This window comes from Bos grunniens, chromosome 18, assembly GCF_055505025.1.
Source record: "Bos grunniens cultivar Pamir isolate PY7600 chromosome 18, Bosgru_T2T1.0, whole genome shotgun sequence".
Taxonomy (NCBI): Eukaryota; Metazoa; Chordata; class Mammalia; order Artiodactyla; family Bovidae; genus Bos; species Bos grunniens.
In genome coordinates this window covers 59,306,609-59,322,388 of record NC_141182.1, presented here as the reverse complement: position 1 = coordinate 59,322,388, position 15,780 = coordinate 59,306,609, and the positions used below count along the sequence as shown (strand labels likewise).

The following is a 15,780-nucleotide window of genomic DNA, read 5'->3' as shown; positions in this document are numbered from 1 at the left end:
TGAGCATTACTTTACTAGCGTGTGAGATGAGTGCAATTGTGCAGTAGTTTGAGCATTCTTTGGCATTGCTTTTCTTTGGGATTGGAATGAAAACTGACCTTTTCCAGTCCTGTGGCCACTGCTGAGTTTTCCAAATTTGCTGGCATATTGAGTGCAGCACTTTCACAGCATCATCTTTCAGGATTTGAAATAGCTCAACTGGAATTCCATCACCTCCACTAGCTTTGTTCACAGTGATGCTTTCTAAGGCCCACTTGACTTCACATTCCAGGATGTCTGGCTCTAGGTCAGTGATCACACCATCATGATTATCTGGGTCGTGAAGATCTTTTTTGTACAGTTCTTCTGTGTATTCTTGCCATCTCTTCTTAATATCTTCTGCTTCTGTTAGGTCCATACCATTTCTGTCCTTTATCAAGCCCATCTTTGCATGAAATGTTCCCTTGGTATCTCTAATTTTCTTGAAGAGATCTCTAGTCTTTCCCTTTCTGTTGTTTTCCTCTATTTCTTTGCATTGATTGCTGAAGAAGGCTTTCTTATCTCTTCTTGCTATTCTTTGGAACTCTGCATTCAGATGCTTATATCTTTCCTTTTCTCCTTTGCTTTTCGCTTCTGTTCTTTTCACAGCTATTTGTAAGGCCTCCCCATACAGCCATTTTGCCTTTTTGCATTTCTTTTCCATGGGGATGGTCTTAATCCCTGTCTCCTGTACAATGTCACGAACCTCATTCCATAGTTCATCAGGCACTCTATGTATCAGATCTAGGCCCTTAAATCTATTTTTCACTTCCACTGTATAATCATAAGGGATTTGATTTAGGTCATACCTGAATGGTCTAGTGATTTTCCCTACTTTCTTCAATTTAAGTCTGAATTTGGCAATAAGGAGTTCACAGTCAGCTCCTGGTTTTATTTTTGCTGACTGTATAGAGCTTCTCCATCTTTGGCTGCAAAGAATATAATCAATCTGATTTCAGTGTTGACCATCTGGTGATGTCCATGTATAGAGTCTTCTCTTGTGTTGTTGGAAGAGGGTGTTTGTTATGACCAGTACATTTTCTTGGCAAAACTCTATTAGCCTTTGCCCTGCTTCATTCCGTATTCCAAGGCCAAATTTGCCTGTTACTCCAGGTGTTTGTTGACTTCCTACTTTTGCATTCCAGTCCCCTATAATGAAAAGGACACCTTTTTGGGGTTTTAGTTCTAAAAGGTCTTGTAGGTCTTCATAGAACCGTTCAACTTCAGCTTCTTCAGCATTATTGGTTGGGGCATAGACTTGGATTACTGTGATATTGAATGGTTTGCCTTGGAAATGAACAGAGATCATTCTATCATTTTTGAGACTGCATCCAAGTACTGCATTTCAGACTCTTTTGTTGACCACGATGTCTAGTCCATTTCTTCTGAGGGATTCCTGCCCGCAGTAGTAGATATAATGGTCATCTGAGTTAAATTCACCCATTCCAGTCCATTTTAGTTCGCTGATTCCTAGAATGTCGACATTCACTCTTGCCATCTCTTGTTTGACCACTTCCAATTTGCCTTGATTCATGGACCTGACATTCCAGGTTCCTATGCAATATTAGTCTTTACAGCATCGAACCTTGCTTCTATCACCAGTCAGATCCACAGCTGGGTATTCTTTTTGCTTTGGCTCCATCCCTTCATTCTTTCTGGAGTTATTTCTCCACTGATCTCCAGTAGCATATTGGCCACCTACTGACCTGGGGAGTTCCTCTTTCAGTATCCTATCATTTTGCCTTTTCATACTGTTCATGGGGGTTCTCAAGGCAAGAATACTGAAGTGGTTTGCCATTCCCTTCTCCAGTGGACCACATTCTTTCAGACCTGACCACCATGACCCACCCATCTTGGGTTGCCTCACGGGCATGGCTTAGTTTCATTGAGTTAGACAAGCCTGTGGTCCTAGTGTGATTAGATTGACTAGTTTTCTGTGAGTATGGTTTCAGTGTGTCTGCCCTCTGATGCCCTCTTGCAACACCTATCATCTTACTTGGGTTTCTCTTACCTTGAGCATGGGGTATATCTTCACGGCTGCTCCTTACCTTGGACGAGGGGTATCTCCTCACTGCTGCCCTTCCTGACCTTGAACGTGGAATAGCTCCTCTAGGCCCTCCTGCGCCCGCGCAGCCACGGCTCCTTGGGCGTGGGGTTGGTCCTCCTGGCCGCCGCCCCTGACCTCGGACACAGGGTAACTCCTCTCGTCACTGCCCCTGACCTCAGACGCAGGGTATCTCCTCTCGGCCGTTCCTGTGCCGTCGCAGCCTGGCACTTTCAGCCGCTGCCCCTGACCTCAGACGTGGGGTGACTCCTCTTGGCCGCCGCCCTTCGGGCATGGGGTCCTCTCGGCTTCTGCCCCTGACCTCGGACGTGGGGTAGCTCCTCTTGGCTGCACTTAGTGCGCGGGTCGCAGCCGCAATGAAGACTTAGCATAGCCAAAAATAAATTTTAAAGATTATAAAGAGAGAAACATACTTTTAATGAGAAATGCATACTTCTTTATAAAAGTTTCTGTTCCAGGCTTATGATGACAAAACTTCAAATACTTATATGAGAAAAACTTGTTTACACAAAATATATAATACTTAAGTCAATTCTTCAATGTAATGGAATGTCAAATTACTATATGATCACTTGATGGTAATTAGGCAATTTACTTCTTGTTGAAAAATTGTAATATATTTTCTCTTATTTTTTGTTGTCTGTTTCTGAAAGATATGTCAGTTGTGAACAACAAAGCACATTGTAAAATATAAAGTCTTAAGAAAACATTAGAATTTATTTTCACCAAAATTATCAACTTTGCACTATTTAAAAATATTTCTATGTGTATTATCCAACTGAACTCAAGTCCTAAAGGAACTGTCTTCTTTACATTTACAGGGCACCTACTATGTTCCTTGTCATTGTCTACGAGCATTTTAATGTTACAAAAGTCTCAAAATAACCCACTGACTTATGTATTTTTTAGTGTAAGGCAGGAAAGAAATGCAAATTAAACATTAAATCTGGATCATAACATGTGGATAGAACAAGTAACGTTAAGGAAAAACTATTGAGAAAAACAAAAGGAATAGGATGGAATAGGATTTAAGAGATTAGCACTGAAACATATATATTACCATATGTAAAGAGCCAGTGGGAGTTTGATATATGAGTGAGTGCTCTGGGACAATCTGGAGGAATATGGTGGTGAGAGAGGTGAGAGAGGGTTCAGGAGGGAGGGGACATATGTACACCTGTGGCCTGTTTATGTTGATGTACAGCAAAAACCATCACAATGTTGTAAAAAAAAAAAAAAAAAAAAGTTAAGTGATGGTGAGTTAGGCCTGAACACAGAATCAAAGCTTTCCCACACCTAACACATTCGTGTAGTTTTCCTCCAGTTTGAATTTTCTGAGGGTCAAAAAGTTGATATATTTTACCGCATTCTCTATATGTGTAAGTTTTCACTGCAGTATGGATTCTCAGATCTGCAACATCATTCCTTGTGACTGAAGGGTTTGCCACATAATAACATTTACGTGGTTTCTCTCCTGTATGAACTGCCATGCTGAACATGCATTAGAAATTCTGACACATTCATTTCACTTGTATGTTTTCTATACAGTATGAATTCTCTGAATTATAAGGCCTGAACACTGACTAAAGGCTTTGTCACACTCATGACATTTGCACTAAAATGTTCCTCACAACTGTCACATTTCTAATGTTTCTCTGTAGTATGAATTCTCCGATGGTTTCTAAGTTCATCATTTCAAGTAGAGCACCGGCCATATACATCATATTTATATGGTTTCTCTCCTGTCTGAACTGCTTGATGATGAGTTATGGATGACTGTGCCTAAAAGGTTTGTCACAATTTTTATATTTGTAAGGTTCTCTCCAGTATGAATTCTCTGATGAACTGCAAGGTTTGCATTCACACTGAAAGCCCTGCCACATATACCTCATTTATATGGTTTCTCTCCAGTATGAACTCTCTGATGAACAGCAAGGCTTCCAGTACGACTAAATGCCTTGCCACACACATCACATTTATATGGTTTCTCTCTAGTATGAATTCTCCGATGAAGTCCAAGTTTCGCAGTCTGATTAAAGGCCTTGCCACATACATCACATTTATATGGTTTCTCTCCAGTATGAATACTCTGATGAACAACTAGGTTTGAACTTACTCTGAAAGCCTTGCCACATATATCACATTTATATGGTTTCTCTCCAGTATGAAGTCTCCGATGAACAGTATGGTTTGCAGTATGACTAAATGCCTTGTCACATACATTGCATTTGTATGGCTTCTCTCCAGTATGAATTCTCTGATGAAGTTCAAGTTTTGTAGTTTGATTAAAGGCCTTGCTACATACATCACATTTATATGGTTTCTCTCCAATATTAATTTTCTGGTGAACTGCAAGGCCTGTAGTTTGAGTACAGACCTTGCCACACACATCACATTTATATGATTTCTCTCCAGTATGAACACTCTGATGAACAGCAAGGTTTGAACTTACTCTGAAAGCCTTGCCACAGATATCACATTTATATGGTTTCTCTCCAGTATGAAGTCTCCAATGAACAGTAAGGTTTCCAGTACGACTAAACGCCTTCCCACATGCATCACATTTATATGGTTTCCTCCAGTATGAACTCTCTGATGAACACCAATGCTTGAACCTACACTTAAAGCCTTGGCACATATACTACAATTACATGGTTTCTCTCTAGTATGAACTCTCCGACGAACAGCAAGGTTTCCAGTACTACTAAACGCCTTGCCACACACATTACATTTATGGTTTCTCTCCAGTATGAACTCTCTGATGAACAGCAAGGTTTCCAGTACAACTAAACGTCTTGCCACACACATCACATTTATATGGTTTCTCTCCAGTATGAATTCTCTGATGAAGTCCAAGTTTTGCAGTCTGATTAAATGCCTTGTCACATACATCACATTTATATGGTTTCTCTCCTGTATGAGTTCTCTGATGAACTTCAAGTTGTGAGTTTTTCGTAAAACATTGGCCACATACATCACATTTATATGGTTTCTCTCCAGTATGAATCCTGCAATAAACTGCAAGGTTTGCAGTTTGACTAAAGGCCCTGCCACATATATCACATTTATATGGTTTCTCTCCAGAATGGAATCTCTGATGAACTTCAAGCTTTGCAGCTTGATTAAAGGCCTTGCCACATACATTACATTTATGTGGTTTCTCTCCAGTATGAATTGAGTTCTGAGTCCTGAAGAAAGGGTATGTCACACTCATTACATTTTTAAGGTCTTTTCTTTTGTGGTTCATGGTCAGTTCTGAGGGATGCATAACAGCATTCTCATGTTTATGAGAAAAGCCTTTGCAGACATTACGAGTTCTCTGAGGTGATACACCTGAGGCGCTGACGTTTGTCACAACTTGACTACATTCAAAAATTATCCCTTCACACTGTACCATCTGCAATTCATCCTGAAAGCTTGATCCGTGCCTTTCAAAAGGTCTATTTCCTGCATCACTTCTACTATGATGATCTCTTCCATCAATGAGGTTTTTGTTATGGGATGTAGACAATCCTTTGTCATTTCTTTCATCATCTGTCCACAAACAATCAAAGTCATGTATATTTTTCTGGATCTTCCTGAGGCGAAAATCTTTGATTTCAAGGCTTTCAGCTCTTCCAAACATCACTCTTTGAAAAATTTCCCCTTTACCACTGTTTGCTTTTGCCTGTAATTTCTTGATCATATGTATATGAGACATATCTACAAGACGTAAAGAACCATAGGTATTCTATTAGCTACAATTCATAAATAAATTATTTCTTATCAAACACATGATATTATATCAAAAGTCATATCCATCCTGAACAGAATTACGAATCTTCACAATGATGATCTTAAAACTATAGAACACTAAAAGAATAGAACTCTTTAAAAAAGAGTGATCATATGTAATTTAAATTAACTTTAGGGTACTGTAGTTTCAAACACAATCAGAAAACATTCATTTTATGCTAACTCATGTCAGTTCACAAAGAAAACCTATTTTCCCACCATGACCTCAAAGCTCATCCTACTTTGTACTAAACACACTGCTGTCTCATAATTGAGGAGAAACTAATGGTATATTGTACACACTTTATGCATACTTATACATATTTAAATGGTAAAGAACATACAGGACTAGAGAGGTGACTCAGTGGTAAAGAAACTGCCGGCCAATGCAGAAGACACGGCACAGTGGGATAAAATCCCTGGGTGGGAAAGATCCCCTGGAGCAGGAAATCACAACCTAGTGCACTATTCTTGCCTGAAAAAAATTCCATGGATAAGAAAGCTTGGTGGGCTACAGTTCATGAGATCACAAAGAGTCAGACAGGACTGAGCAACTGAGCAGACAATCATCAAACAGGCAATGCATTGGAATGGTAAACAATGCAAAAGAAGCATTCTAATGAATAATGTAAAAAATAAATGGCAGTTAGTAACTGTTCCACAAATACTGCATTGAGAAAATAAAGAATTCTGTAAGCAATATTTTTAGTGGACCATGTGGCTTATGAGATCTTGGTTCCCTGACCATGGATTAAATCCAGGCTCCCTGCAGTGAAACTACTGAATCCTATCCACTGGACTGTCAGGGAATTCCCTAAAATACTTTAAAAAATAAAAAAGTAAACACTTTTCTAGATACCTCTTAGAAACCTATCAGTAGATAGACATATAGGCATTTTATGACTTAACAAGTGGTTCATGTCAGTTCTATTGTGTAATACAAAAAGACCATCATTTTTAAAAAAACAAAAAATAAGTGAAACATTTTCTACTTACACAATAATCATTCAGTACACTCAACTCCCTATCTACACAGTAACCTACCGCTACTGCTGCTAAGTCACTTCAGTCATGTCCGACTTTGTGTGACCCCAGTTCACTGGCTCCAAGATATGTGTAAATGGATCTCAGGAGTTTGGAGGCATTCCCTCCTCCAGTTCCCTGGCTGTCTATAAAAGGGCGAGTCTGCCACAGTCTCTCCTCCAGTGCCCTTCTGTCCACACAGGGCACCCTGGGTTGGTCTGGGTACCTGTAGGCCTTGTGGTCCATCATGATCAGCTTGGCCTGCAAAGGCTGACCTCCCCTCTGGTGGTCTCTGAGTGGACAAAGCTACAACCATCATTTCAGCCCTTTGTGTATTTCTTTGGGAGTGTTCAGCCTTTTCAACCACATTCCTATTATCAAAAACTGAATAAGCCACTTGGAGCAAATCGCTCAGAGGGGTCTGAGGACTAGCAGTTGCTTTTTGAATCTCGCTCCTGATGTCTGTGGCAGGGTGGGCTATGAAATGCATAGCCAAAAGGGCCTGTCCTTCGAGGGAGAAGGGATCCACACTCCTATATATATATTTTGTCTATGCTCTGTCTTTGTTGCTGTGTGAGCTTTCTCAGCATGGGCTTCTCACTGCAGTGGCTTCTCTTGTTTCAGAGCGCAGGCTCAAGGGCATGGGCTTCAGTAGTTTCAGCTCCCGGGCTTAATTGCTCCATCAAACATGGGATCTCCCTGGATCAGAGATAGAGCCCATGTGTCCTGCATTGGCACGTGGATTCTTTCCCAGTGAGCCACCAGAAAAGCCCCTGCTATACTTTTTTTGAAGCTGCTACCAACCTCTCTTGAAATGCTTTCCGATTTTCATCTCACCCCTGTTGTACTACCTGCACTTTTTCATAACGGACAGGTTTTACTGTAAGTGTTTTCATAACCTCTGTTAAACAATCATGTAGCCGCGGACCTGCCTTAGGGACAGTGGCAGTGCCCCCCACCCCGCGCGTGGCCCGTTGGGCTTGGGCTGCCACTGGGTCAGCACGGACCCTACCTGCCTGTGGGAGAGTCTGCAAATTTCCCTTTGGATGAGACCAAAAGACCTCATTAACTGGGAAAACTCCATCCTGGAAAGTTCAGGGTTCTCAGCAAAATGTATCAATTTATCTTCTGCTGACTATGGACAAGGAGATGGACAAGGAGAAAGGCAGAGAAAGACGGACATGGAGAAAGGCGCTTCTCACAGAGGCGGAGCCATGGGACAATTGGTCCGTAACTTACATGCTGCAGGTGCTGTCTGGGCTGAGATTTGGCCCTTGGGCAACTCGGGGTACAGAGAAGGAGCTCCTGAATATAGTGGGCAGTTTCCTCACCCTTGGGTGCCCTTGACTCTGGGCTAGTGGCCTTGACTGGAACCCCGGCCGAGACAGTCCTTGCCATTCCCATCCCTCGAGCAGTAGTTAGCTATCCAGAAGTTACGTTCCTGTGTCGCACTTCACTGTGCAGTTTAATCAGGACTTATGCTTACAGCTTTGGATGTTATCCCTTCCGAGTAGTCTCTCAGCCAGGTGTGAATGGCTGAGAAACTGTCCCAAAGGAATAGTACAGAGTATGTGTCCAGTGGCATTGACAGGGAGCTTTCAGGAACTGGTCTGGCTGCAAATTGGAAGTAAAGGGTCAGGGGAGGAGGGTAAATCCTGGAAGTTGATTCCCTTCATTATCCTTGTGCAGGATGTTGAGACTACCTCATAAGAGGCATTTATCCAGGCTGGACATAGTCCTTTAAATGATGTGTGTGTGTGTGTGTGTGTGTGTGTGTGTGTTTAGAACATATAATCCCCTGGTTATAGATTATGGGTATCTGATCTGCATCCAAGGATAGCTTACACTACTGAGCTTCAGAACCAAGCGTAGAATATCTTCCTAACAACTCAATTAAACTTACAATAATATGACAAAAGTGCTATTTAAAAAGTGAGTTTTAGACAGTAGATACTGATCTCAGCCAAACAAAAATTTAATATCTATTAAAACATAATTCCTTTCTTCTTAAATCACCCTCATTTGTCCCAAACATAGCCAAGTTAAGATTAATTTGTTTGTAAAATGAGTCTGGTAAATTGATAACATAGGCTTGTAAAATTTGTCCAGGATAGTGAGTGTCTTGATCACTAAAAATGGTACAAAGTATACCCCAAGTGAAAAACACATTTCAAAAATATTTGTTTATTTAATTTTGGCTGTGCTGAGTCTGTGTTGCTGCTCGGACTTTCTGTATTTGCAGCAAGCAGGGGCTACTGTTTGCTGAGGTGCACTGGCTTCTCACTGTGCTGGCTTCTCTTTTGCAGAGCACGGGCTCTAGGGCACGTGGGCTTCAGTAGTCGTGGCTTCCAGGCTTTAGAGCACAGGCTCGGTAGTTGGGTCGCATGGGCTTAGTTGCTCCACAGCATGTGGGATCTTCCCAGATCAGGGATCGAACCCACATCTCCTGCATTGGTAAGGGGATTCTTCACTGCTGAGCCTCCGGGAAAGCCATGAGTTAATTTTCTTGCTGACAAACTTTACAACAAATATACTTACTGACTTTGAGTAAACCTGGGTACCATAAAAACGTTGTGCTTAATAGTGATGTGTCTGAATGACATGTCTCTATTAAATAACAAGCAAACAACAAACTTTAATGCCAGATGTTAATTTAATACTAAATGTTTCTTGGGTCATCTGAATCCAAAATCCATTTAGCTTAGTTTCTGTTACATTTAGACATGTTTAATTTGTAAGCACTTTTTAAAAAGACAGTTAAATAGAGCTCACCTACAAATTAACCTGAGCAATACATATATCCCAATAGAGATCTCATAGTTTCATTTTAAAACTTAATCACAAAACAGGCATTGCAATGCAAAACTTACCAGCTTAGAGATATTTGAGGACTTCCCTGGTGGCCCAGTAACTAAGACTCCATGCTTCCAATGCAGTGGGCCCAGGTTCCATTCCTGGACGGGAAACTAAATCCCACTTGCCACAACTAAGAGTCATTGCAGCCAAATAAATAATAAATAAGTATTTATCTTTTAAAAATACATAAATAACAGGTAGAATACCTAAATTTACAGACTTGAGTTTTAACAGGGTTAGACTTAGAACATAGGAGAAAAATCCCCAAATTAAGAAGAATGTCGATTTTCAGATTCTGTGAGCAGCACTCAGACAGTAAAATTTCTTCCTCCTCACATACCATCTACCCTGTCTCCTGCGCTAGCAACAAGATCCTTTCTGTGTCTCTACACATCTATACCCTATTTCTATGGCAGCCTGTGCTGACTGAAAAAATATATATATATACAGGACACTTGTGAGACTTACAAGCAGAGGGGGAGAGGGTGCTGCCCAGAGTAATTAGTGGGCTATAGTTTTATAATAAAAGGAGAAGTGGGGAGGGGGAGAGTGTCCTTCTCTCTCTCTTCTGCTTCCTCTTCTTGAGTTGTTGTTCAGTTGCTCAAGTTGTGTCCAACTCTTTGTGACCCCATGGACTGCAGCACACCAGGATCCCCTGTCCTTCACATCTCCCAGAGCTTGCTCAAACTCATGTCCACTGAGTCAGTGATGCCATCCAACCATCTCATCCTCTGTCCCCTTCTCCTGCCTTCAATCTTTCCCAGCATCAGGGTCTTTTCTAATGAGTCACTTCTTTGCATCAGGTGGCCAAAATATTGAAGCTTCAGCTTCAGTCCTTCCAATGAATATTCCAGGTTGATCTGCTTTAGGATTGACTGCTTTGATCGCCTTGCCATCCTAGGGACTCTCAAGCATCTTCCCAACACCATCACTCAAAAGCATCAATTCCTCAACACTCAGCCTTCCTTATGGTCCAACTCTCACATCTATACATGAATCCTGGAAAAACCATAGCTTTGTGGGCAAAGTAATGTCTCTGCTTTTTAATATGCTGTCTAGGTTGGTCATACTTTTTCTTCCAAGGAGCAAGTGTCTTTTAATTTCATGGCTGCAGTCACCTTCTGCAGTGATTTTGGAGCCTAAGAAAATAAAGTCTCTCACTGTTTCCATTGTTTCCCCATCTATTTGCCATGAAGTGATGGGACCAGATGCCGTGATCTACGTTTTTTGAATGTTGAATTTTAAGCCAGTTTTTCCACTCTCTTCTTTCACTTCAGTTCCTCTTCACTTTCTGCATTAAGGGTGCTATCATCTGCATATCTGAGGTTATTGATATTTCTCCTAGCAATCTTGATTCCAGCTGGTGCTTCATCCAGCCTAGCATTTTGCATGATGTATTCTGAAGCTAAGTTAAATAAGCAGAGTGACAATATACAGCCTTGACGTACTTCTTTGTACTCCATTCCCAATTTGGAACCAGTCCATTGTTCCATGTTTGGTTCTGACTGTTGCTTCTTGACCTGCATACAGGTTTCTTGGGAAGCAGGTAAGGTGGTCTGGTATTCCCATCTCTTTAAGAATCTTCCAAAATTTGTTGTGATCCACACAGTAAAAGGCTTTAGCGTAATCAGTGAAACAGAAGTAGATGTTTTTCTGACATTCTCTTGATTTTTGGATGTTAGAAATTTGATCTCTGGTTCCTCTGCCTTTTCTAAATCCAGCTTGAATGTCTGGAAGTTCTTGGTTCGTGTACTGTTGAAGCCTAGCTTGGAGAATTTTGAGCATTATTTTGCTAGCATCAACACTATGAAAAGGCAAAAAGATACGACACTGAAAGATGAACTCCCCAGGTTGGTAGATGCCCAGTGTGCTACTGGAGGTAAGCAGACAAATAGCTCCAAAAGGTGTGAAAAGTCTGAGCCAAAGCAAAAACAAGCCCCAGTTATGGATGTCTCTCGTGGTGGAAGTAACGTCCGAAGTTGTAAATAACAGTATTGTGTAGGAACCTGGAATGGTAGGTCCATGAATAAAGGTAAATTCAGATCAGATCAGATCAGATCAGTCGCTCAGTCGTGTCCGACTCTTTGTGACCCCATGAATCGCAGCACGCCAGGCCTCCCTGTCCATCACCAACTCCCAGAGTTCACTCAGACTCATGTCCATCGGAGTCAGTGATGCCATCCAGCCATCTCATCCTCTGTCGTCCCCTTCTCCTCTTGCCCCCAATCGCTCCCAGCATCAGAATCTTTTCCAATCAGTCAACTCTTCTCATGAGGTGGCCAAATTACTGGAGTTTCAACTTTAGCATCATTCCTTCCAAAGAAATCCCAGGGCTGATCTCCTTCAGAGTGGACTGGCTGGATCTCCTTGCAGTCCAAGGGACTCTCAAGAGTCTTCTCCAACACCACACTTCAGAAGCATCAATTCTTTGGTGCTCAGCCTTCTTCACAGTCCAACTCTCACATCCATACATGACCACAGGAAAAAACATAGCCTTGACTAGACGAATCTTTGTTGGCAAAGTAATGTCTCTGCTTTTCAATATGCTATCTAGGTTGGTCATAACTTTCCTTCTAAGCACTAAGCGTCTTTTAATTTCATGGTTGCAGTCACCATCTGCAGTGATTTTGGAGCCCAGAAAAATAAAGTCTGACACTGTTTCCACTGTTTCCCCATCCATTTCCCACGAAGTGATGGGACTGGATGCCATGATCTTAGTTTTCTGAATGTGAGCTTTAAGCCAACTTTTTCGCTCTCCACTTTCACTTTCATCAAGAGCCTTTTTAGTTCCTCTTCACTTTATGCCATAAGGGTGGTGTCATCTGCATATCTGAGGTTATTGATATTTCTCCTGGCAATCTTGATTCCAGCTTGTGTTTCTTCCAGTCCAGCATTTCTCATGATGTACTCTGCATATAAGTTAAATAAACAGGGTGAAAATATACAGCCTTGACGTACTCCTTTTCCTATTTGGCACCAGTCTGTTGTTCCATATCCAGTTCTAACTGTTGCTTCCTGACCTGCATACAAATTTCTCAAGAGGCAGATAAGGTGGTCTGGTATTCCCATCTCTTTCAGAATTTTCCACAGTTTATTGTGATCCACACAGTCAAAGGCTTTGGCAGAGTCAATAAAGCAGAAATAGATGCTTTTCTGGAGCTCTCTTGCCTTTTCCATGATCCAGCGGATGTTGGCAATTTGATCTCTGGTTCCTCTGCCCTTTCTAAAACCAGCTTGAACATCAGGAAGTTCACGGTTCACATATTGCTGAAGCCTGGCTTGGAGAATTTTGAGCATTACTTTACTAGAGTGTGAGATGAGTGCAAGTGTGCGATAGTCTGAGCATTCTTTGGCATTGCCTTTCTTTGGGGTTGGAATGAAAACTGACCTTTTCCAGTCCTGTGGCCACTGCTGGGTTTTCCAAATTTGCTGGCATATTGAGTGCAGCACTTTCACAGCATCATCTTTCAGGATTTTAAATAGCTCAACTGGAATTCCATCACCTCCACTAGCTTTGTTCGTAGTGATGCTTTCTAAGGCCCACTTGACTTCACATTCCAGGATGTCTGGCTCTAGGTCAGTGATCACACCATCATGATTTTCTGGGTCGTGAAGATCTTTTTTGTACAGTTCTTCTGTGTATTCTTGCCATCTCTTCTTAATATCTTCTGCTTCTGTTAGGTCCATACCATTTCTGTCCTTTATCGAGCCCATCTTTGCATGAAAATTGGAAGTGATCAAACAGGAGATGGCAAGAGTGAACATCAACTGTCTAGGAATCAGTGACCTAAAATGGACCAGAATGGGTGAATTTAGTTCAGATGACCATTATATTTACTACTATTGGCAAAAATCCCTTAGAAGAAATGGAGTGGCTATCATAGTCAACAAAAGAGTCCAAAATGCAGTACTTGGATGCAATCTCAAAAACTACAGAATGATCTCTGTTAATTTTCAAGGCAAACCATTCAATATCACAGTAATCCAAGTCTACGCCCCAGCCACTAATGCCAAAGAAGCTGAAGTTGAACAGTTCTATGAAGAACTACAGATTTCATAGAACTAATACCAAAAAAGGATGTCCTTTTCATCATAGGGGACTGGAATGCAAAAGTAGGAAGTCAAGAGATACCTGGAGTAACAGGCAAGTTTGGCCTTGGAGTACTGAATGAAGCAGGGCAAAGCTAACGATTTTGTTAAGAGAACACACTGGTCATAGCAAACGCCTGTCAACTACAAAGTGGCATTGACCAAGAGCACTGCCAGTGACTGAACAACAAAGGCGTTTGCCGTCTGCCTCTACAGAGAGTGAACCCCATGCTCCTATAGCTGTTGCCCTTCAACAGCTGTGGAGTGAGGAACTCCACGCTCCAGGGCATCCGGTGAGATGGGTCTTTAGACAGTTGGATTTTTTTTTTTTTTTTAATGTTTTTAGGAACAGATTTTATGGTCTCAATTATTGCATCTCCTCCTATCTAGAGAAGCACTAAATCCCTTTATGGTGACATCATATCCTCATGACCAACAAAAAACCTCTTGTAAAATAAGTGCTTCATGGTATTGAACTTCCTATTCACCAAAACCTTATATATTGACCTTCCACACTGCCGTTTTGAAGCAGTCTCTTAGAGCTGAGATGCTGCCTCCCGGGCTACAGTCCTCATTTTGCCCTCATTTTGTTTTGTGCCATCCTAAAATGTTCTAAGAAAGCAAATTTTTAGAAATTATCACTGATATTTATGCTCACCAATCTATAAAATGCTAATATAAAAGTTCTTCGCTGTCAAGGTATCCTCCCAGGGGAGGCAGCATGGCTCAAACATTCGTGAACAGCAAGATCCAGTCTGGGAAGGTGGTCGTGTTCATCAAGCCCACCTGCCCCTACTGCAAAAGGACTCCAGAGCTCCTCAATCAACTGCCCTTCAAACAAGGGCTTTTGGAATTTGTCAGTATCACAGCCAACAGTGACACCAATGAGATACAAGATTACTTGCAACAGCTCACAGGAGCCAGAACGGTACCTCGGGTCTTCGTTGGTAAAGAGTGCATAGGTGGATGCACTGATCTAGTAAATATACATGAGAGAGGGGAACTGTTGACACGGATAAAGCAAATTGAAGCTCTGCAATAATTACAGAGCAGATCCAGGCTGATATCCCCCTTGAAGACTGGATGGCATTGCCGATAATGACAGCAGTTCCTGGAGGATGGACCTGGGGAAACTTTACCCAGTCACTGTTTACTTAAAATTCTGAAATATGTTAACCTCAATAAAAAGGGACAGGCACTTTGGGAGGCCAAAAACAGCTTATTTTGACTCAGTATTAAAAATGGACCAACTTGCCCCCCCAAAAAAAAGTCAATTCTTGGTTGCTTAAGGAAAATACAAAGTGTGTTTTCAGTAAAGAAGGTATGAGGAATGGAATTGCATTTTGTGAACGGAAAAGGAAGTAAGCCTGACTTACAGGTGGCTTTTTAGGATGGAAGAACAAAGTAATGGGTACAGAAAGTGATAAGATTTGTGAAAAGTGAACTATGAGAAGTGAGTTTTGTATATGGTTTAAAATAAGTGTAAAATAAATTTAATTAAGTTTGCCTTTTAAATAAAGTAAAACTTATTTAGCTTTGAATTTTGCTTTTCTGTCTGTTGCAAAACTTGAATTTAGCTTTTCTGTCTGTTAAGATGACACCTTTTCTTCAGATGGTGAACTGCCTTTGACAACAGATTTAAATTTCTTTATCTCTTAAGTGATCTGTTCTGAAATCTTTTTTGTTACTTTAGCTATATGAAAAGCTATTGTTTCACAATGACCTATAATCCTATCTGACTGAGTGTTCTAAACCTTTTTGATATTTGTGACAAAACTTCCTAAGTCATTGTAATGGAGAACTTGATTTCTAGCTAACTTTGGGATGCTTCAGAGGGCCCCTCAAACACCCCAAAGACAGATATTACACTAATTAGGCTCATTTTCTATATAGAATGACATGGGAAGTATTGTCAAGTGAGTAATAAGTCTCAGGTTATATTGTATGGTAAATGT

General features: G+C 41.2%; 2 pseudogenes across 1 annotated transcript; one reads left to right on the top strand and one right to left on the bottom strand.

Annotated features, from left to right (window-relative positions):
• Positions 1–3,971: 3,971 nt before the first annotated feature.
• LOC147354449 (uncharacterized) lies at positions 3,972–7,712 on the bottom strand (annotated as a pseudogene). The gene is made up of 2 exons (XR_015144968.1): positions 7,685–7,712; positions 3,972–5,785 (listed from the first exon to the last, which is right to left on the bottom strand). The product of XR_015144968.1 is annotated as an uncharacterized LOC147354449 (transcript).
• A 6,702-nt stretch (positions 7,713–14,414) lies between these two features.
• On the top strand, positions 14,415–15,081 carry LOC147354448 (glutaredoxin-1 pseudogene; annotated as a pseudogene).
• The last annotated feature ends 699 nt before the right edge of the window (positions 15,082–15,780 follow it).